Source organism: Pipistrellus kuhlii, unplaced genomic scaffold (assembly GCF_014108245.1).
Source record: "Pipistrellus kuhlii isolate mPipKuh1 unplaced genomic scaffold, mPipKuh1.p scaffold_m20_p_13, whole genome shotgun sequence".
In the NCBI taxonomy this organism is placed as follows: domain Eukaryota; kingdom Metazoa; phylum Chordata; class Mammalia; order Chiroptera; family Vespertilionidae; genus Pipistrellus; species Pipistrellus kuhlii.
Genome location: NW_023425438.1, coordinates 47,014,761 through 47,037,522, shown reverse-complemented (window position 1 = coordinate 47,037,522; position 22,762 = coordinate 47,014,761).

Here is a 22,762-nt window from a genome sequence, read left to right as displayed (position 1 = left end):
TATTTTCTTCTGGGCTGTGGGTTGTCTTTTCATTCTGTTGACAGTGTCTTTCCTGGAGCAGACAATTTTAATTATAATGAAGTCCAGCTTATCAGTTCTTTCATGGATCATGCTTTTGGTATCACATCTAAAAAGTCATCACCAAACCCAGGGTCACCTACCATTTCTTTTATGTTATCTTCTAAAAGATTTATAGTTTTACATTTTACATTTAGGTCTCTGATCCATTTGAGTTAATTTTTATAAAGATTGTAAGACCGTATCTGCAACCAGTTTTTGCATATAGATGTCCAATCCGCCATTTGTTGAAGAAAAAAGACTTCTTTCTCTCACTGTATTGTCTTATTTTTTCCCCAAAAAAATCGGTTGACTAAATTTATGTGATGGATTCCCAGGCTCTCTCTTCTGATATATTAATTTATTTGTCTATTCTTTTGCCAATTCTGTATTGTTTTAGTTATTATAACTTTATAGTTAGTCCTGAAGTTGAGTTGTGTCTGTTCTCCAACTTTGTTCTTCTTTTTCAATATTAAGTTGGCTATTTTGGATCTTTTGTCTTTCCATAAAAACTTTAGCATCAGTTTGTCAATATCTACAAAATAACTTGCTAGGATTTCGATTGAGATTGCATTTAATCTATAGATTAGACTAGAAAGAGCTGGTATCTCAACAATATTGAGTTTCTATCCATGAACACGGAATATCTCGCTATTTATTTAGTTCTGTACTTTGATAGCATCTGTGCAGTTAATGTCTTTAATCTCCTCCCTTAAATACAAAAGCTTTAGAATACCTTAATTTTACAAAAGCCTTAGAACACTTTCACTCAAATCACTCTCTCCTAAATTATATGCTATGTTTGCCCAGAATTTAGTTCTTTTTTTACCACACAATTAGAGATGATGATGATTTTATGTGATCAAGTGTTTGTTTATATTTCTCCATATGTTTATAAATTTTGTTGCTCACTTTTCCTTCTGGCACCTTACATTGTTCTTCTGAACTCACTTTTTTCATTTTAAAAAATATATATTTTTATTGATTTGGGAGAAGGAGAGAGAGAGATAAAAACATCAATGATGAGAGAGAATCATTGATTGGCTGCCTCCTGCATGCTCCCAACTGGGGATTGAGTCTGCAACCCAGGCATGTGCCTTTGTCTGGAATCAAACCTGGGACTCTTCAGTCTGCAGGCCAACACTCTATCCACTGAGCCAAACCAGTTAGGGCTCATTTTTATTTTTAAAGTATATCTTTTTTAAGTTCTATCAGTCAAGGGTCTATTGGTGGAAAGTTCTAGCTGAAAATACCTATTTTTCTTTTGTTTCCATATCAAAATTTCTCTAGATATAAAATGTTATTTATTTTCTCTTAATATTTTGAAGATATCATTGAACTACTTATTGGCTTTTGTTTTTATGCACATCAATAGTTTATCATTCTTTGTCTTTTCTCTCTGTCTTTATGATTTGTCTCTAGTTTTCTGCAATCTTACAACAAAGTTATCTAAATATAAATTTATTTTTATTTTTATTGCATGGGATTTGTTGGGCATTCTGGATCTGACAATTTATGTCTATACTAGTTAGAACTTGGTTAAGCACATGTGACAGAAATCTCAAAATAATAGTAATCTGTAAAAGAAGATCATGTCTCACATATACGTGGTTAGATGCTAGACAATATTTGGCTGTTATAGGTTATAGGTCTTTTATCTCATTACTCTGCTGCCCTATAGCCCATGACTTCCCTTCTCAAGGTCCAACTTAGCTTCTGGAGATCCAGCCCTGACATTTTCATTATCATAAATCATATATGGTGCAAGGGAAGGAGGGCTTGCTCTGTTTTCCATAAGGAATCTTCCCAGAAGTCTTACACATTTCTATTTATACTTCAGTTCCCAGAACTTACTGCATGGCCATACCTACGTGCAATGGAGGCTGGAAATTATGTAACTTTAGTAGTTGACATTGTCAACCCAAATAAACTCAAGGGCACCTTTCTCTTAGAGGTGCTTGCAATGAGTACCAAAGGACACTGAGGAATACTGAGACTCAGTAACTTCATAGGGTGGGGCTGACAGGAAGCCAAGGCTGTAGGCTCCACCCTGAAACTCTGCCCCATCCAAGGTGAACACAGAGGCTTTTGAATAAGGCTGTCTCCCAGCATAGACACAGCTGATCCTCACAGCCAATTGGCCTGGAGATCAGTTCCTCCCAGTGATACCAACAACAATCAAGACTTAACTACAAAAGGCTGTACACACAGTCCACAAAAGGGGGCACCAAGAGTGTCCACCTCAGATAACTGAAAGGCTGACCCACTGAACCATATAGGACACCTTAACACACAAAGCCACCCTACCAACTCAGGGAAGCAGCGAAAATGCCAAGATAAGGAAACAGATCACAAACGAAAGAAATGGAGGACAAAAAGAGACTGGATATGGAGTTCAAAACCATGCTTATAAGGTTTTTCAAGAATTTCCTAGAAAAGGCTGATAAAATAAACGAGACCTATGAAGATATTAAAAGGTATCAACTAGAAATAAAGAATGCATTGTCTGAAATAAAAAATATTATACAGAGCCCTAAAAACAGAATGGAAGATCACAAGAATCAAGTCAAAGATTTGGAACACAAAGAGCCAGAGGACACTCCTCCGCAGAAGCAAGAAGACAAGAGAATCCAGAAAGTTGAAGATAGTGTAAGAAAACTCTGGGACAACTTCAAGCAAACCAACATCAGAATTATGGGGTTCCCAGAAGATGAGAGAGAGCAAGATACCAAAAACATATTGAAAGAAATAGTGACAGAAAACTTCCCCCACCTGATGAAAGAAATAGACTTGCAAGTCCAGGAAGTGTACAGAACCCCCAAAAAAAAGGAACTCAAAGAGGACCACACCAAGACATATCATAATTAAAATTCCAAGAGCAAAAGACAAAGAGAGAATATTAAAAGCAGCAAGAGCAAAGCAGGTAGTTACCTATAAAGGAGCACCCATACAATTGTCAGCTGATTTCTCAACAGAAACCATGCAGGCCAGATGGGAATGGCGAGAAATATTCAAGGTGATGAATAGCAAGAACCTACAGCCAAAAATACTCTACCCAGCAAAGCTAGACTCAGAATTGAAGGCCAGATAAAGAGCTTCACCAATAATAAAAAAAAAAGCTAAAGGAGTTCATCACTGCCAAACCAGAATTATATGAATTGCTGAAGGGGGTTCTTTATGAAGAGGAAGAAAATAAAGATAAAAATTTTGAACAACAAATATGTAACTATCAACAAGTGAATCTAAAACCAAGGGAATTAAAAAATCTGATGAACAATATTAACTGTTGAATATAATAGAATCAGAGGTATGGAAGGGGAGTGGACTAACGATTCTTGGGGTAAAGAGGAATTGGGGATGCGGGAAGATACTGAACATAAACTGTGCACCTATGGATGAGGACAATGGGCGGGGGTGGGGGTGGGGGTGGAGAAAGGGCAAAGGATGGGGTGGGAACCTGGTAGAGGGGGGAAAAAAGGGACTTTTGTAATAATATGAACAATAAAGATTTATTTAAAAAAAAAAAACACAGAAAAACATCTTTTCCCCCGCCTCCCGCTGTATTGCAAGTGCCACCTTTGTCATCAATTGGGTGAACATATATGTGTTGATTTGCATTTCCATGGTGACTAATAATGTCAAGAATCTTTTCATGTGCTTATGGGATATACATTACTCTTGAGAGTAATGTATTTTCAGATTCTTTGCCCATTGTTAAAAATTAAGTTATTTGCCACATTATGACTGAGTTGTAGAAGCTCTTTATATATTCTAAATCAAATCCTTTATCAAACATATTATTTGCAAAGTTTTCTGCCATTATTTCTGGATTGTCAATTCTAATCCATGGATCTGTCTATTGTTGCAACCAGGACTCACACTGTCTTAATTACTGCAGCTTTGTAGTAAGTTTTGAAGTTAAAAAGTGTGAGTGCTCCACTTTTTTCTTCTTTTTTATTATTTTGGCTATTCTGGGTATAATTGGCTTTGGTGTATTACCTTTATCCCTCATCCTTGCTAAATTTATTTAATTTTTTAAAATATATATTTGATTGATTTCAGAGAGGAAGGAAGAGGGTGAGAAAGATAGAAACATCAACGATGAGAGAGAATCATTGACTGACTGCCTCCTGCATGCCTTATACTGGGGATTGAGCCCACAACTGGGCATGTGCCCTGACTGGGAATCGAACCATGACCTCCTGGTTCATAGGTTCATGCTCAACTACTGAGCCACACCAGCTAGGCTAAATTTATTTAATTTTAATAATTAGTTTAAAAATTCTTTTGGATTTTTTTAATCCTCACGTGAGGATTTCTAGAGAGAAGGGAAAGGAGGAAAGGAGGGAAGGAAGGAGGGAGAGAGGGAAAGAGAGAGAGATGAAAGAGTGTTGATTGGTTGCCCTCCATCTGTGTCCCGACCATGGATTGCAATGTAACTTAGGTATGTGCCTTGACTGTGAAATGAACCTGCAGCCTTTTGGTATACAGGATGATGTTCCAATCAACTGAGCCACACGGGCCAGGACTCTCTTGAATTTCCTATGCACATAAATGTAACGTCTACAAAGAAAGAGCACGTATTTCTTCCTTTCTGTTTGGTCAGTCTTAATAGATTCTTACTTCTCTGTCACACTTCTTAGTCTCTTTTATTTCTTTAAACATATTTATTTTCTATATGTATCCAATCATTTCATATCTATTGTCTCTGGGGGTCTGATTCAGCACATTGTTGTTTCTGCTGACTCTAAATCATGTTAGCTCTTCTCTTTAAATATTTATGATTTCTTTAGTGTTGTCGCATACTTCTCTGAGTTTTATCTCTTGTGATGTTTTGAGATGTGAGTTTGGCATGTGCTCCTCTTAGGAGGATTTGCATTTCTTCTGCCAGGTGCCTGGAGTACTACCAACGTGGTACTCTTATACACTGAATGTTTAGCTTTGAATTTGTAATTACATAAGGAGTGTGAATTCCAGCCCTTAAAACAAATATGAGTAGGCTTTTGACTAGGAATTAGTCAAATTTTTTCCATTCAACCCAGAGCCACGGCCTAGACAAAACTTTGAGGGTGGGTGTTTTCTTGTTTTGTTTTGTTTCAGTTACCTTTCAGAGGTATTGGCCTGAGAAGAAGTCCTTGATGCTACCTTTATCCCACATAGGTCCCAGAGTCTGGCTCCTGTTCCCAGCTCTAGGCCCCCATGGGATTGGCACATATCTTCAGGGTGAGTTTTGACTTCAGCATTTGCTTACTTCTGTATTTGAGTTTTCTCAACATGGGCCTCTGAGGATTTCCCTTGCTTTCACACTATTAACTGTTAGGGTCATCAAAAGAGGAATGCATGAGGCTGAAAGTGGTAAAGAATTATACATTTATTAGGTCGTCCGGGAACCAGATGGGCTGAGCCCCAAAATGGAGCCAGCACACAGGGACGGGTGTGGGAGATTTTAAAGAACTCTAGGCAAGCTTTTTCTGTGTGGGGAATTCTTTGGGCGGGTCCAGATCCTGGGCAAGTCCGGAGAGAAAAGTTACTGATCTTAGCAAATAGAATGTTGATCTAAGTGAAAGGGAATGTCACTTGCAGAATGCCACTTGCAAAATGACCTAACAGTCAGTTTCCTAGGAAGGGCGTATCAATTCAATAATTTGATCAGACCTAACACTAGCCCTACATTTTAAAAGCTGTTTTAAAAAAATATTGTATTCATTTTCTATGAGTACTCTTCATTGGCAAGGTTTCTCTGACATCCCTGCTGGGAATAAGCACTTCTGGATGCTGCTTCTCCACAAATTTAGCTCCAGGCTGATCTGAACATGTCCCAAACTGTCAGCGGGCTAGAGCTAGCCAAAAAGACCAATTGCACAACAGATTTACTTTTTAAAAAATACATATTTTTATTGGTTTCAGAGAGGAAAGGAGAGGGAGGGGGAGAGAGAGATAGAAACACCAATGATGAGAGAGAATCATTGATCGGCTGCCTCCTGCATGCCCCCTACTGGGGATCGAGGCACAACCCAGACATGTGACCTTGCCTGGAATCGAACCCAGGACCCTTCAGTCTGCAGGCCAATGCTCTATCCACTGAGCCAAACCAGCCAGGGCTACTTTTTAATACGATAGTTGTGGTTGAGCATAGAATTTGTTCCCCTCTGATACAGTTCATACAGAGAATTTGAAGATCAGTTGCTCTTGGCTGGAGGTAATTTTGCACCTTTCTTCTGCCCAGAGGACATTTGGCAAATGTCTGAATACATTTTTTGGTTTTCACAGTCGAGAAGGAGGAGAAGGGGGTGCCACTGGCATCCTGGGAGCGGGGCCAAAGATATTGCTAAACATCCTACAGTGTCCAGAACACCCTATACATAAACAGCAAAGATTATCTGGCCCCAAGTGTCAAGATTGAAAACCCTGGACAATAATTATAATGCCTTTTTTGTTCATCCTCACTGGAGCATATTTTCCCATATTTTATTATATTTTTTAGGAGAGAGTAGATGAGAGGGGGAAAGACACACAGAGAGAAATATCGATGTGTCTCATATCGATTGGTTGTCTCTTGCATGCCCAGGTCCGAACCAGGGATCGAGCCTGCAAGCAAGGTACATGCCCTTGGCAGTCAAACCCAGGACCCTTCAGTCTGAGGGCCAAAGCTCTGTCCACTGAACCAAACCAGCGAGGACTGCATTGTCTTTTACAATCTTCCTACAGGAGTCTCAAGTACAAAGGTGACTGCTTTTTTTTTTTTTTTTTTCCTTCCCCTAACTCGTTTGGCTTAGATATAAAATTTTTAAATGTTTGTCAAAAATTAATGAAAGAGAATGAACACTGCTACCATCTGTTGAACATCTTTTCTGCTTCAGGCACAGTGCTAAGCACATGAATGAAGACACTAACAGTTATTTCATCATATTCTCCAGAACTTTTGTGTTTTGGGCCAAAGGCTTCATAAAGGCTTCAGAGTAAACGATAGGTGCGTTGCAATTTTCAAGCAAACTATGTAATTCAAAGCAGAAACCGTTTATCTTGAGTCTCTAGGCATGGCAATGCTTGTTATTTCAAAGCTGGATGTCAGTGTGGTTGACGTGTCAGTGTGGTTTGACATGACCACATAAGTAAACACAAGCCGGGCATCCGCCTTTCGGCAGGTGACTCAGGCTGCAGATAGGAAGCGTTCCAGGGACCACTCCTGGGGCCTCCAGTGCAGAGTCTGCCTGTCTCAGCCTGTGATGTCCTCCTGCAGGGCCTCCCTTTCAGGGAAAGGAGAGTTGCTTAAGAATTAAAACTTGCTCAGCAGCATCAAGCCCACTTGCCTAGTTAGAAAGGAAAAGTCTTCACAAACATAAGGCCATTGGACTTAAAGAATCGCATCCCACGGTATTGTCCGGGGCGGGGGACAGGCGTGCTGACTGCTGCTGCTGCTGTCTTACTCACCAGACCCTCGTTCTCCGCGGGACTGGGTATCCTCCTGAGCCCCCCTGGTTTCCCCGCCTGGTGAGCAGGTCTGCCTGGCTGTGGTTCCTCCTGGGACTCTCACTGCCACCAACTGGGCCACAGCCTGCTGAGTCCCTAATGATGGCCCCATTCACAGAGAAGGGCTTACTTGAACAAAATATGTTGGACAATCATAAAAACCTAGAAGCAGGCAAGGCAGCCTTACCCCATTCCCTGGGGACTGGGATAATGGTTGAAGTACAATAACGAGTGCATCATGGACCACAACTAATCACACCAAAGGACCAGCGTCCCAGGCTCTGTTGAAAGGCAAAGCACTAGCCCTTTAAGTTGCTGAATCTGAGAAGGCCCAGGAGAGGGGCCTGAGCTGCAGGGGGCGTGGCCTTCAGGGGCTCCTGATGGCAGGTGTTTAGCAGCTGGTACAGACACATTTCAACACCAGTAGGGCCACCGTGTGCATTTTTCATTCCACCACTGGCTTCCTTGAAGTGACCAGGGCAGCAGTCACGAGCAGGATTATACAGAGCTGGAGTGGGTTAAATGACTGAAAGTCAGCTTGCCTGCTAGCTGCCTAAAATAACATTATTGGTGGGTATCAGCAAGTTATGCATGATCAAAATGGGGAGAGGGACCACCAGCCCCCAGCAGCATTTCCCTGTAACCTGGGGTTTGAGAAGCTGGAAGCTGTGGGTGCTGGTATCTGTCCTCCAACTCTGTGGTGCTCCCAGAATCTCCTGTTTTGTCTGCGGCTAGGGAGGTGCTCTTCCTGGTCAATGTCACAGTCTCTTCAGACCCACGGTCTGAGGGCTTGGACAAGCCCTGCTTCTCAGCAAAGGATCATCATGGAACAATAGTTGTGTGTGTGTGTGTGTGTGTGTGTGTGTGTGTGTGTGGTGTGTGTGTGTGTGTGTGTGTGTGCACTATATGTGTGTGTGATGTGTAGTGTGTGTGTGCACTATATGTGTGTGTGATGTGTAGTGTGTGTGTGCACTATATGTGTGTGTGATGTGTAGTGTGTGCGTGCACTATATGTGTGTGTGATGTGTAGTGTGTGTGTGCACTATATGTATGTGTGATGTGTAGTGTGTGTGTGTGTATGCACTATATATGTGTGTGATATGGAGTTATGTGCGTAGTGTGTGTGTGTGTTTCTGTGCTGTGAGCCATGGATATGGTTCATTAGGTGTGGTTGGGTGTACATACCTCTGTGCACATGTTATGAAAGTGCTGAGGCAAGTAGTCTTGATGAGACTGAGAAGATGGTGATGAAGAAAAAAGAATGGAGGGGACCTTTAGCCAGGCCCTTGAAGTGCATTGAACATGATCATTCCAGCAGCAAATGAGCAGGAGCCTGGCTAGGCCACTCAGCGACTGACAGCACCCAGCGATCCTCCCCTCCACCCCCACCCCCCATTGGGAGGGCCCCCTGCTCCTGCAGGGTGGGAAGGAAAATGCATTTCAAAGAAAATTTGGAATGGGGGTAGGAGCTCTTTGTCCTCCTTTGCAGCTTATGTGTGTGTGTGGGAGGGGGAGAGGGGGAGGAGGGAGGGTGTATTTTGTTTTGTTTTTTCAGTAGAGCTGTGTCAAAAGAGCTTGCCCCAGTGAGCATGTGGGATAAAACTCACAGCTGGTGTCCAGCCCAGGCCACATTAAACAAAGGAAGATTGTTGCCCTTCCTGCCAGAGACAGGAGCATGGGGATTAGAAAGGATCTGAGACATGGGAGTGTGATCATGAACATCCGGTTCTGAGTCCCGAGGCCCCGGATAGGTTGCAGGAGGGGCAGCAAACGCCTTGCCCAAGGTCACAGCACTGTCTTCCTATGGTTGGGTGTCCACAGGACCCCACATAGCTTTATTGGTCAGTGAAGGTTATTGGAAGGTCACAGTTTCTCTTCAAGCTCCCAGACTCCAAGTCCAGAGCTTTCCACCACCCAGCAAACAGGGCCTGTGGCCTCCAGAATCTCATGTCTTGTCTGGGGTTAGAGAGGTGCTCTTCCTGACCCGTATGTCACAGTCTCCTTAGACTCACGGTCTGAAGGCTTGGACAAGCCCTGCTTCTCAGCTAGGGACCATCATGGAGCCTTGATGTCAAAGCCACCCAAAAGGACATTTTAAGTTTACTGAACAGAGATCCACCTGAAAAATGGTTTTAAGGACCTGTTTGGATGAACCTCATACTCCATTTTCAAAAAATTCTATAAGGTTTGAGGCACAGGAAACTGGAGTTGGAGAACACCAAGACTATTAAAGAAAGGTTTATTCCCCAGTAACGAGCGGGACTCGTTACGGAGGTAGAGAAATCAGAATTAAAGGAGGGGGGAGAGGAGAAAGGACCCAACCGGGCTGACTCCACAGACGGAGATGGAGAGCAGCAGAACGTGGAGGGGAGGGGGAGCTTTTTGAAAGGGAGGAACAGGAAAGGGTTGGAACCAGGGTGGAACAGGAAGGATGTCTCTGTGGCAGATGCCAGCAATGTTATAACTCTGCCCACCAGGTGGGGGGAGGGAGGATCTTACACTTTTGTAAATGATTGATGACACAAAATGAAAATGCTGCCAGTTGGCTGTTGATCGCATGTTGCAAACCACCTCTCTTAGCTCGAAGGTCACCGACATCTCCATTAATATTCAGGACACGGATCTCCTCAGTTTGCTCTTGGGACATTTGAGAAAATAGTCTGATTTATTTTTTAAGTTTTTTGTTTTGTTTTGTTAATCCTCACCCAAGGATATTTTCCCATTGACTTTTTTTAGGGAGAGTGGAAGAGAGAGGGAAAAAACAGAGAAAAACATCTTGTGAGAGAAACACATTGACTGGTTGCCTTCCACACGAACTTAGACCAAGGCCTGGGCCGGGGAGAAGCCTATTACCGAGGGACTTGCCCTTGACTGGAATAGAACCCAGGAGCCTTTGGTCTGCAGGCTGATGCTCTATCCACTGAGCAGAACTGGCTAAGGCTATAAAAGTATTTTCATTGAGGTATAATTTTTATTACAGTGAAATGCTCAGATCTAATGTGCAGAGTTTGATGATTTTGGTAAATATATACATGGTGTCACCATAACCCCAATCAAGACAGACAACATTTCTATCACCCAGAAAATTCCTTCTCCCCTCTTTCCAATCAATCCCTCTGTTCTGACTACCATTACCATAGATTGTTTTTAGCTTTTCTAGGGTATCTGTTTCAGACAGAATGTTTGTGTCCCTCCAAAGTTCATATTGCCAGGGCCCAGGTCAGGCTGTTCCAAGACATTCCACTACAGCATATGAATTATTTCAAACTAAAATCACCTCGCTGACTCTCCTCTGTCCCATTAAAAACAGTAACTAAATCTCTGTGACAGCTGCTTTTTCCACCCCTGAAGGCCTGAGACACAACTTTATCTTATAAAATCCAGAGTAGAAAAAGTGAGTCTAAATAAATCTCATAATGCCTTTACTAGTTTACTACCTGGGTCCAGACTTTGCTTAGATTCCTCACTTACAAATAACCAAACCTGCTTAGAGCACTTTCTAACAAGCACTAACTTTCTTTGTACTGTCAATGGTTCACACACTTACTGTTTCTTTATCTAAAAAGTATAAAAAGGTGCCTAGTTTAATCACCTTTTGAGCCTCATTTTATGATCTAAGCATCACACTAATTCTCCGGTGCACACATATTAAATTGTTTCCTTTCTTCTGTTAGTCTAGTCTTGTATCAATTTTATTATTTAACTAGTGGCCTAGGGCACAAAACTCATGCATGGAGAGGGAGGTTCCCTCAGCCCAGCCTGTACCCTCTCCAGCCGGGACCACTGGCTCCTAACCACTCACCTGCCTGCCTGCCTGATTGCCCCTAACTGCCTCTGTCTGCCAGCCTGATTGCCCCTAACCCTTCTGCCTGCCTGCCTGATTGCCCTTAACTGCCCTCCCCTGCTAGCCTGATCTCACCCCCAAATACCCTCCCCCTCCTGGCCTGGTTGCCCCAACTGCCTTTCTCTGCCAGCCAATTTGGTTCTAACTGGTAGGTTTCTATGCCAGTCAGCATCAAAAGCTCCACCTCCTAGGCAGCCATTGACTCCTCACAGTTCACCCAGATTTGATTCTGATTAGTCAGTTTCTATGCCAGTCAGTGACTCTGGGTCTATTTCTGGGCCTGATCAGAGAGGCGGGGCTGATCGGCAGCCCCTATAGAGGCCCAGAGAGAAACAGAGGCATGGCTACTGGCAAAGTTCAGAAAGAAAGCGAGGCAACAGCTGATCAACAGCTGCCATGGAGGCTGTAGATCAGACCCTGCCTCTCTCTCTGGGCCTCTCTCTAGTCCTGATCCACAGTCCCCTCAGAAGTCAGTGTTGGGTCGCTGCACCTACACAGGCGGCAGTCAGTGCTGGATCACTACAGCAACCCAGAACTGACTGTAGGACTGACTTTTGGTGTTCAGTTGAGCCTTTGGTCAGTCATTATGGTCCCTGGGTTTTAATATATTTATATTAGGATAACTAATCCAGCAATAAGAACTAAAGAAAGGGAGATTGGGAAATTCTCTTCTGCTGCCCCTAAATATGTGGAAACCTCACCTTTTGATGTGAAAGTTAGGAGGTGGGCCTTTGGGAAGAGTCTACGTCATGTGGATGAAGCCATCACAAATGGGATTAGTGCCCTTAAAGTAGGGATTCCTGAGAGCTCCTATGCCTTTTTTTTTTTTGCTCTGTGAGGAGCCATCTATGAACCACAAAGACGACCCTCACTAGATGCCAAATCTGCCTGCCCCTTGGTTTTGGACTTTCCACCTAACGAAATACATTTTTGTTGCTTATAAGTTACCCAGTCTATGGTATTCTGTTAAGCAGCCCAAACTAACTAAGATGATGTCATATAAATGGAATGAAACAGTACATGATCTCTTGTGTCTGGCTTCTTTCACTTTATGTAATATCTGTGAGATTTATCTATGTTGTCACATGTATGGGCAGTCCCTTTCTTTTTACTCCCGAAGAGTTTTCAATTGTACATAGATTCCACAATTGGTTTAGCCATTCATCTGTGGATAGACATGTGGGCTTCTGCAGTTTGGGGCTATTAAGAATAAAGCTGCTATGAACATTTATGTGTGAGTTTCTGTGTGGGATGGATAGAAGTTTCATCTGTCTGGGGTGAAAATACCTAGGCATGGAACTCCTGGGTTATAAGTGTATGTTTAACTTTATAAAAGATTTGTGGCTTATTATTTGTTTTATGTAACCTTCTTGGGAGGATGTTTAGAAATCAGCTTGTAAAGACCACACCAAAACAACCGTCCTGGAGGGAAGATGGTAGCAGAGAGGGGACAGCTCCTACTGAAGAAAGCTGTTTTTCAATAGCTTCTGCATTAACTAATTCCCAAGTAGGTTTCATAATTGGTGCTAACTTTGGACTGTATCCAAGAAAATGATTTATTCACATTACTAATGGATATGGACTAAGCAGGATAGCAGTACTGAAACACACTGAAAGTTATTTACGCTAAAATGCTGCTGAAGCCTCTTGGAATTTTGCCTTAAGCTCAACCAATTACAATTTAGCAGGGTGATTTATTGAGAACATAAACTATGGAAAGGTCACCCTTTGAAAAGCGAATCTGAGTTCTGAATTTTCACTGCTGTAGACTCCTGCCCTACCCCAGGAAAGATAAACAAGCTTCTCTGTGACTTGAGGGCCTTCACTCTCTGCCAGATTTAGCATCCAACCATATTGTACAAGAAAGCAGCACAGAACACTTTTGTGTTTGGGTGACTGAACAGAAGAAAGGGCTCTGACCTTGGTTCGACCCCTGGGAACTGGAGTAGAAGGGTCTCTGACCACAACTTGTCCTGGGTTGGGGGTGGGGTAGTCCGGAACCCCTGAAAGCCCTGCTTCTCTTGGTGAGATCTCAGAGGAAATAGTAGGGTAGCTGGTGAGGCTGAGAACTAGGAATTCTGGCTTAGAAAGTCTATGTGAGAGTCTATACTAACACAGTCCCTACCTGGATAGTGGGGCCATCAAAAGTAGGAAGTCAAAGCAGGATACTGCAATTAAAAAACAAAAAACAACAACAACAACAACAAAATATATATATATATATATATATATATATATATATATATATATAATTTTAATATATCTTTATAGATTTCAGAGAGGGAGAGAGAGAGACAGAAACATCAATGATGAGAGAGAGAATCGTTGATAGACTGCCTCCTGCACGCCCACCATTAGGGATCAAGCCCCCAACTCAAGCATGTGCCCGGACCGGAAATTGAACCATGACTTCCTGGTTCATAGGCTGAAGCTCAACCACTGAGTCACACCAGCAGGGCGAGACTTCAATTTTAAGAACAGCGGCAGGAGGCCCCTAGGAGATCTCGGGAGATCGAGACCACTGATACTGCATTTCCTGGGGATGTTGGCTGTCCTCTGTCACCATTCTTCAGGCACTTCCTGTATTAGAATTTTACGCACACACCCTTTGTCATATGACATTACAGTGTTCCCTAGTATTGTGAGTAGAGGACAGCTCCCTCCATGGATACTGGAGTGGCCACGTGCCTTGCTTTGGTCAGTGGAATGTGGGCAGGAGTGACTCAAGAGGTCTCAAGAGGCATCCTGTGCTCCTGCAATTTTATGAAAAGAACATGTCCTAGTAGGGCTGGTCCAAGGAAAATATGGATATATGTAGACTTGAGCCAACTGGAGTTTTAGTCCTAGCCCAGCAGACTTGCAGCCTCAAGCAGCGCTTTCCCTGCCAACCTACAGACCTAAGAGCAAGAAAAGAAATGCTCATGCATGTCATTGAGTTACATGTTGTTTGTTATGCAGAATTATTATAGCATTTGCTGCCTGGTGTTAATACTGTTCTCCCCTCTTTCATACCAATGCAAACCTCAAATTTTAACTGCTTATTTGGAATAGGATAGATTCCTCAGCCTTCCTTACAGTAAGGTGTAGCCATAAACCTGAGTTCTGGCCAATGAGATGTTAGCAGAAGCGTTGTGTGACAGCTTCTGAGACCCTTCCTTAAAGGCCCGTGGCATGCCCTGGTCACCCCTTCCTGCATTTTGCTATCTGGAGCAAGGAGGTGATGGCTGGAGCTCTTGCTGAGATTTCAGGACCTGAGGAAGAAAGCCAGAGCCTAGGGAAAATGGAGTAGTCAGCTTCCTAGGCTATTCTATAATATAAGAGACAAATAAATTGTGTTTCTTAAGCTGCTGCTGAGCATACTCCTGACACAATTCTCAAGCCACGCATTACGGATCCGCATTACGGATCATGCAAATGATACAACTGATCAAATGATCACAAATGATACAACTTTAGAAGCAGACTATTGTGCAGCCATGATCAAGTGCTATTACTAATCAACTTTTCTATACCAATCAAAATGGGTATAGCACTACATAGTTTAAAAATAAACCTCTTGGGGGAAGAATAGGAAGTGACTGATAATGGGTACAGACAGTAAGAATGCTCTAATGCGAGAGAGTGGTGCTGGTTGCACAGCTCTGTGAGTGTGAGAAGCAGTGGAAGTGTGTGCTTTGAAGTTTATGTGAATCATAAACTATGAAAGCATCAGTGACCTATTCACTGTGTACACCATTGTGAGGCAGGCACGGGTATTTCCCTGTGTCTCAGAACATGACATAAGACTCAGAACTCCCAGTTCATTCATGAACGTCAGGGGCAAGATTGGAACTCAGATCTCCTGACACCAGCACCCACGCTGCTTTCACCCCACCCTTCTAGTGTGTTTTCAGCCCACACAACCCCACCCCCACTATAGGGCTGCCAGGAGATTGCACACAGGACTACGTATTTAGACAACACTGAGCTATGGGTTCAGCTTGTTTTCAGCTCTTCTTTCTAGAACCTTTCCCCCTGCTGCCCTCTTCCCTCTAGTCACTCTCTCTCTCATATGCCAACTACCCTGGCTGTTCAGGGCCCCTGCCCACTCTCTTTGACAAGCATTCTTGCCAAGAAACAAACAAACAAACAAAATATTTGACTGAGATAAACCAACATTTAAGGTGGGTCAAAAGTAGGTTTACAGTTGTATGTGAAACACTGTTTGACCTTGTATTATTTATTTTGTATTAATCATTGTATTATTTTCCATATGAACAATCGTAAACCTACTTTTGCCTCGCCCTGTATAATACGACTGCAAGCAGTTCTTTTCACGTTCCCGCAACTCTCAAATGCCCCTCCCCTCTGTAGGATGGCTGGAGGTGTCAGGCACCTTCCTTCGGAGCTCCTGCATCTTGGGATGTTCAACTGCCAGCAGCACACACTTATGGGAGGTGTCCTCTGAACCAGCACTTTGAAGAGTGCTTGAATGCTTTCTTAAAGTCCCCAACAATCCATAGAACACTAGCATTGGGGAGCACAGTTCACAGATAAGGAAACTGAAACTCAGAGAGGTGAGTGACCAACCCAAGGTGAGGTCCTGATTGGCTGTACTTGGCTCATGTGCTCCAGCTGCCAGAGGTCAAGGAGGAGTGTCAGGTCTGAGCCCCTCTGCCAGGGACTGGACCTCCTGGGATGTCAGCTATTCGACCGAGAAGACATAACAAGTCGTGGGTATATAAGAGAGTCTTTATTGAAGGAGCCAGTGGCCATGTAGCCATTGCTACAACAGGAGCTAGTAGACAAAGCAGTTCTCCGAAGCCCCATAAGTAGCTGTACACCAGCTGGGCAACCATACATCTTTCCTGCAAAGTCACAGCAGCCTCCGACATAGGAGCTATACAGGAGCCATTCTTAGGGCTACAGCCTCACTAAGCAGCCTCCTCCAAGCCCACTACCTGCTGGTTAGTAACATACTTCAATACTGACTTACACACGCCTGCACAGTATACACTAAGTGGCAGGATTATTATGATCTCTGAACACATAATAATCTGGCCACTCAGTGTATATCCTACATAATAAAAGGCTAATATGCAAATTGTCCCCTCGACCAAGAGTTTGACCAGCAGACAGACAGGCCAACCACCCATGTCCCCTCCCCATGGCCAGGCTGGCTGGACCACACCCATGTATGAATTCATGCACCCGGCCTCTAATATATATATTAGAGGCCAGATCATTATGCATTCAGAGATCATACTAAGCTGTGTCCCTGCTTCGTGCACCTGTGTAAGAGCTGTTGCCTTTCTTAGGGGCATCAGCCAATCCACTGCTGGGAGGCAGCAGGAAATAAACACCCTGGCCACACCCTCCCCCACCCTCTAGCGCCTTCCTTGGCTGAACCTGACCATAAATCAGGGCAAAGTGGCCTAGATACTGTAATTCATAAAGGTCAGCATTGCAGGACACCAGGCCTGGCTGAGGAAGGTGGGGAGGGGACCCGGAGGGGCAAGCAGAGTTTATCTAACGCAGTCCCATCCGGCGGAAGCTACAGTGCCCTATGGTCCTCAGAAAGAGCTAACTATGCTTGTGAGCATACACGAGCCATCCTGCACATTCCAGAAATTGTCGTGGGGCACTGGCACTTAGGGATGGATGTGGGAAGAACTTGAGAAATAAGGACATAAATATAACCTCCTTTGTACCTATGAGGCCTGGGAAAACTCACATACTTCATTTCCAAAACCCAGCTCCTCTGAGGTTGGCAGTGGAGGGAGAATGCCCTGGTTGCAAGAGCAGAAGTCGGGAAAGGCTTGCTTGGCCCGTGGAGACCTCTTCCTCTCCTTCACTCTTGTTACCAATGGCAACCGTGGGGAGTATGGCTTCCTTCCTGCCCTTCATATCTGCAATACCTCATTGTGGTTCTGACACTAACCCCCCAGACTGCACAGGTTTCGGCCACAGTCTCCAACAAAACTGTCATGCTTCACATAGCCACAGTTCAGGGGTCCTCAGGCCACCCACACTTCTAACAACTGGCTACAAATTTGGGAGTTTAAGGTGCAGCTCTTACCATGTGGTCCATACTCTAGCCACTTCCCTGCTTGTCCCTCAGATGAGGAGGCCCATAGGGAGAAGTCTGGGAGGGTCCTGAACTCAGAGCTCCCAGGTCCTTCCCATGCCGAATCCAGGCTGCATCATCCTTCCAGCACACTGATGTGGTCGCCTGCCAGAAAGTTCACCCAAATCTAAGTGTCCAGATTTTCCTTGGGATTTTGTTACAAGGCGTGATGAACTGAGTTACTGACCACATGATTAACTAAGTCACTGACCACATGATTGAACTCAGTCTTCAGCTCCTTGACCACTGCAGATTTATATCACCTGACTCAGAGCTCCAGCTCTCAGCATAACACCCTCAAGGTCCACCCATATTGCCAAATGGCAAGATTTCCTTCTTGTTTAAAAGTGACTAATATTCCATTGCATGTCTGTACCACATTTTCTTTCTTTCTTTCTCCCTTTCTTTTTCTTTCTCCCTTTCTCCCTTTCTGTCTTTCTTTCTTTCTTCTTTTCTTTCTCCTCACTCGAGGATATTTTCCATTGATTTTTAGAGAGAGTGCAAGGGAGGGGGAGAGAGAGAAACATCGATGAGAGAGAGACATATCAATTGGTTGCTTTCTGCACATGACCCTACCAGGGCTGAGGATTGAGCTTGCAACCAAGGTATGTGCCTTTGGCCAGAATGGAACCTGCAGCCCTTCATTCCATGGACTGATGATGCTCTATCCACTGAGCCAAACTGGCCAGAGCTGTACCACATTTTCTGTATCCATTCATTCACGGTGGGGACTTAGGCTGTTCCCCTATCTTGGCTATTGTAAATAATTCTGCAATGACCATAAGGGTGCATATGTCTTTTTTAATTAGTGCATTAGATTTCTTCGGATAAATACCAGAAGTAAAATATGATAATTCTGTCTTTAATTTTTTGAGAAACTTCTATACTGTTTTTTCACAGTGGTTGCACCAGTTTACATTCCCATCAACAGTGCACAAGGGTTCCCTTTTCTCCCATCCTCACCAACACTGGTCATTTGTTGACTTATTGATGATAGCCATTCTAACAGGTGTGAGGTGATAGCTCATTGTGGTTTGATTTGCATTTCCCTGATAATTAGTGACGTTGAACATCTTTACATGTACCTGGTGGCCATCTGTATGTCTTCCTAGTTAAAATGTCTATTGAGGGCGAAGTGGACTCGAGTCATGTGAGGAGAGACTGGGGTTTGTGGCTCTGGGGAGAGAGCTGAAGGGACCAGGATCCCTGTGCTGAGTCCCTCTCCCACACCAGAGACAATCCCTTTCTTGGGTGGAGCACTTCCCTCCTTGTGGTAATAGCTTGGGGAATGCAAAGCCCCACCCTCTGGACTCCCTCTCACTCTACCCTGAGGAGCACATGCCCTGCTGAGGAGTCAGCTGCCTGAGCCAGGGCAGAGGTCCAGGCAGATGCCAGGGGTGTCAGTGACTGGGTTGTGTGCCTTTGAAGCAGGGGTAATTCTCCTCACTTTCCTGTGAACCTGACCTCATGGGAGATATGCCAGCCCTACCCTCTGGGCTCTGTCAAGCATGGGCTCCCCGGGAGACCTGGGCAGAATCCAGAACAGAGGGAGTTGGGTGGCTCTGGGGTGGAGGGTACCGCCCCAACTTCCCCTATTCCTGACTGGCACAGGAGTTCCACTAGCCCCACCAATGTGACTCATGATTCCTGGCAGCACCGTGCTGCTGAGCTCAGCTCCTGGCAGAATCCGGGACAGACTGAGTTATGTGGCTCTAGGGATGGGGGCCGTTCTCCCTCACATACCTGAGTGGGCGGAGCCTCCCTTCACAGAGCCAAATCTTGGTCTGTTTGGGACTGATGAACTCTTAGCCCCAGCCTCCTGATTGCATGAGACCCCATCCCTCCGCACCACAAAAATCTGTGGGCGCCCAGTGGAGAGCCGCCGGACTTGCTATACCGTGAGACTTCTGCTGAGTGACCTCAGACCCAGTTCTGGCACTGAGAGTGAACCTGTACCGATCTGGTGATTTCTAATCACCTCTACCTGGTGACTCACTGAACCTGCCTCATGCAACTGGAATCCTGCTAGGGGCTCTTTCAGTGACGGGGTCTGACTTGGCTGGCAGGCAGAGGCAGATACTGGAGTGCTGTGGGCCTTTTGCTGACCTGCCCCCGGGCTGAGTGCTGGTGGGAGTTGACCTTGGAGTGCAGCTTTGTCCTTCCCACTCACCCCAAGGTCCAGCAGGGGCAACCACCAACTTGTAGCTCCAAACATGTTGCCCAGGGCCTGTCATAGGCAGTGTCTGATTCTTAACATGCCGTTGACATCAATGGATAGATCTTCCTGACATAAAATCAATAAGGAAACAGTGGCCCTAAATGACACACTAGATCAAATAGATTTCATTGATGTCTTCAGACCATTTTGCCCCAAAGTACCAGAATATGTGTTCTTTTCAAGTGCACATGGCTCATTTTCTAGGATAGACCATACGTTAAGCCACAAGATAAGTCTCAATAAATTTAGGAAGATTAAAAGACTTAAATGTAAGACTCAAACCATACAAATTCTATGTATCTATTGGTCTTTATGTTTTTTGCTTAATCCCTTCACCTTTTTCACCCAACACTCTAACCCCTTCCCCTTCTGACAGCTGTCAGTTTGTTCTCTGTATTGGTGAGTCTGTTTCTATTTTGTTTGTCAGTTTATTTTGTTCATTAGATTCCACATATAAGTGGAATCTGCATTAAAGATGTGTTGGAAGGCTGTGGAAAACATTCTCATATTATTACTAGAGGGTAATTTGATTAATTTTGCAGTATTTATCAATACTGCAAATTTCACTTTAAGAATTGAACCAAAATGACATTATGTTTCCCAGGCAAAATTACTTATTATCATAACAAAAATAAAGACAAAAACCCAATGTCCATCCAAATCATATGGTATTTGTCTTTCTCTGACTGGCTTATGTCACTTAACATAATTCTCTCCAGGTGCATCTATGCAGTTGCAAAAGGTAAGATTTCCTTCTTTTTTATGCCTGAATAGTAAATGTACCACAGCTTTTTTACCCACAGCCTTCCAACACATCTTTAATGCAGATTCCACTTATATGTGGAATCTAATGAACAAAATAAACTGACAAACAAAATAGAAATAGTCAGCAGCATGGTGATTACCAGAGGGAAAGGGGTTGGGGTAGGCAGAAGAGGACACAGAGGGGATAATAGTGATGAAAGAAGACTGGACTTTGGGTGGTGAACACACAATACAATATTTAGATGATGTATTATAGCATTGTACACTCTTGAAACCTATATAATTTTATTAACCAATATCACCCCAATAAATTCAATAAAAACTTTAAAAAGTATTAAGAATTTCAAGATGGTAACAGCAGAGCATTTAAGCAAGCACACCCTTTACCTCCACCAATGCAGGACGCGCACGGAATGTGACCAAGAAATAAATCTATTTTAAGACACTAATGTTGCAGGGTTGAATGTTAGGGCAGCATAACTCAGTGCATCCTGACCAATATGCACCAGTATCTACAAGTTCCTACATATTTTGACTGTCACCTTGCCCTTGTGTTTGTCTCCTTGACACCCAAACAGGACAACCAGAGTTGTTTTCTTGGAAAGAACATTGATAGACTGTTACTGGAAATTCTCAAAATTACATGAGGTACAAAAATATTCCCAAACCCTATTTTTAACACTTGAACTTTGCCAGTATAATGAAAGAGATGCTTTCTACCAAAAATGTGTTCAGATAAAATGTGGTTTTTAGAAACGTTTAAATCTATCACCACAAAATAAAAGGATATGTTTCACTGTTCTTTTATAATTTTTAAAATATATTTATATTGATTTCAGAGAGAAAGGGAGAGGAAGAGAGAGAAAGAAGCATCAATGCTGAGAGAGAATCATTGATCAGCTGCCTCCTGCACCCAAATGGGGATCAAGCCCACAATCCTGGCATGGGCTCTGACCCGGAATGGAACCATGACCTCCTGGTTCACAGGCTGACACTCAACCACTGAGCCACTGGATGTTTTTCTTTCATGAGTGCCAATTTCTCTCATTTTCCCTGGGTCTAATGTGAGGCCGCTCAAAGAAGAAGGGAAGAAAAGTAGTAGGTTTGGCTTTTATTGATTTGGGTGGCTACCTTCCTTCCTGGAGGGGTACTGAGCGAGCAGAGAAAAAGAACAAAGCCTCCAGGAATGCTGGCCTCAGAGAGAAGCTTGCAGCACCTGTACACACACATACCCCCCCCCCCCCCCCCCCGCCCCACCCAGTTCTCCCTTTCCTACTTTACCACATGGACAAGGGGCGCTGAGGTGGGTTTGTCAGCATCAGGGTGTGGAGGAAATAGAGAACTCAGGATTAAGAAACACAGGCAGAGGTTCATAGCAGGAAGGGATGAAAGCTGGTACATAGGGGATTCTGTATGATACAGTAAAGGTGGACACATGTCATTAGACATTTGTCAAAACTCACAGAATGAACAACGCAAAGAGTGATCTTGAATGGAAACCATTATAAAATAATGTATTAATATTAGTTCATTAATTAAAACTAATGTATCACATATATGTAAGAAGTTAATAGGGATGAAGGAGTATAAAAGAACTTTGTATTTTTCTCTCAATTTTTCTGTGAACCTAAAATGAAACTGCTCAAAAAGAAGTGTATTAATTAAAAAACCCAAAAACATGTACAGGTATCTTAAATGTATAACAAATGCATATTAGATAAAATAAGCTCATTTTTGTTCCTCACTGCCTGTTACTATTTCTCAGCCAACAGTATGGAAAGATAAAGGAAGAGATTTTGCTGTGAGCTCAGGCGAAAGGCCGTTGGTGCTTGAAACTTGCTCAAATCTATCGCAAAGCAGAGAGAAGCCTGACAGCAGCAACTCCAGAGAAGAGAATGCAGAGAAGAAAATGCAGCTCAAAAGGTATTGGGTTGAATGTGAAGCTTTGTGTAAAGTAAAAGCAGAACAAAGTGAATTTATTGACCAATTTATGTTTTAGAAATGAACGGACAATTTCATTTTATAGCAGGAGCCCCCCTTCAAAAATCCCCCAAACAAAAACCTCTGTACCATTCCAGTGACTCTGACTAATGAGCCAAATATGTCATGTGAGATGGTGTGTGAGGGCTGCAGCATCTTTGAAGACGATGAAACAAACAGATGCCAGTGTACGTCTGGCGAACACCCAGTGGCCGAGGTGGCTCAGGGTCTCACCTTAGTTTGCACCTAACAGTCTGTAAACTTCAATCTTTTTTTTTTTTTTTTGTAAATTCATAAAGCTTTAGAAGAAAAAGAAATGAAT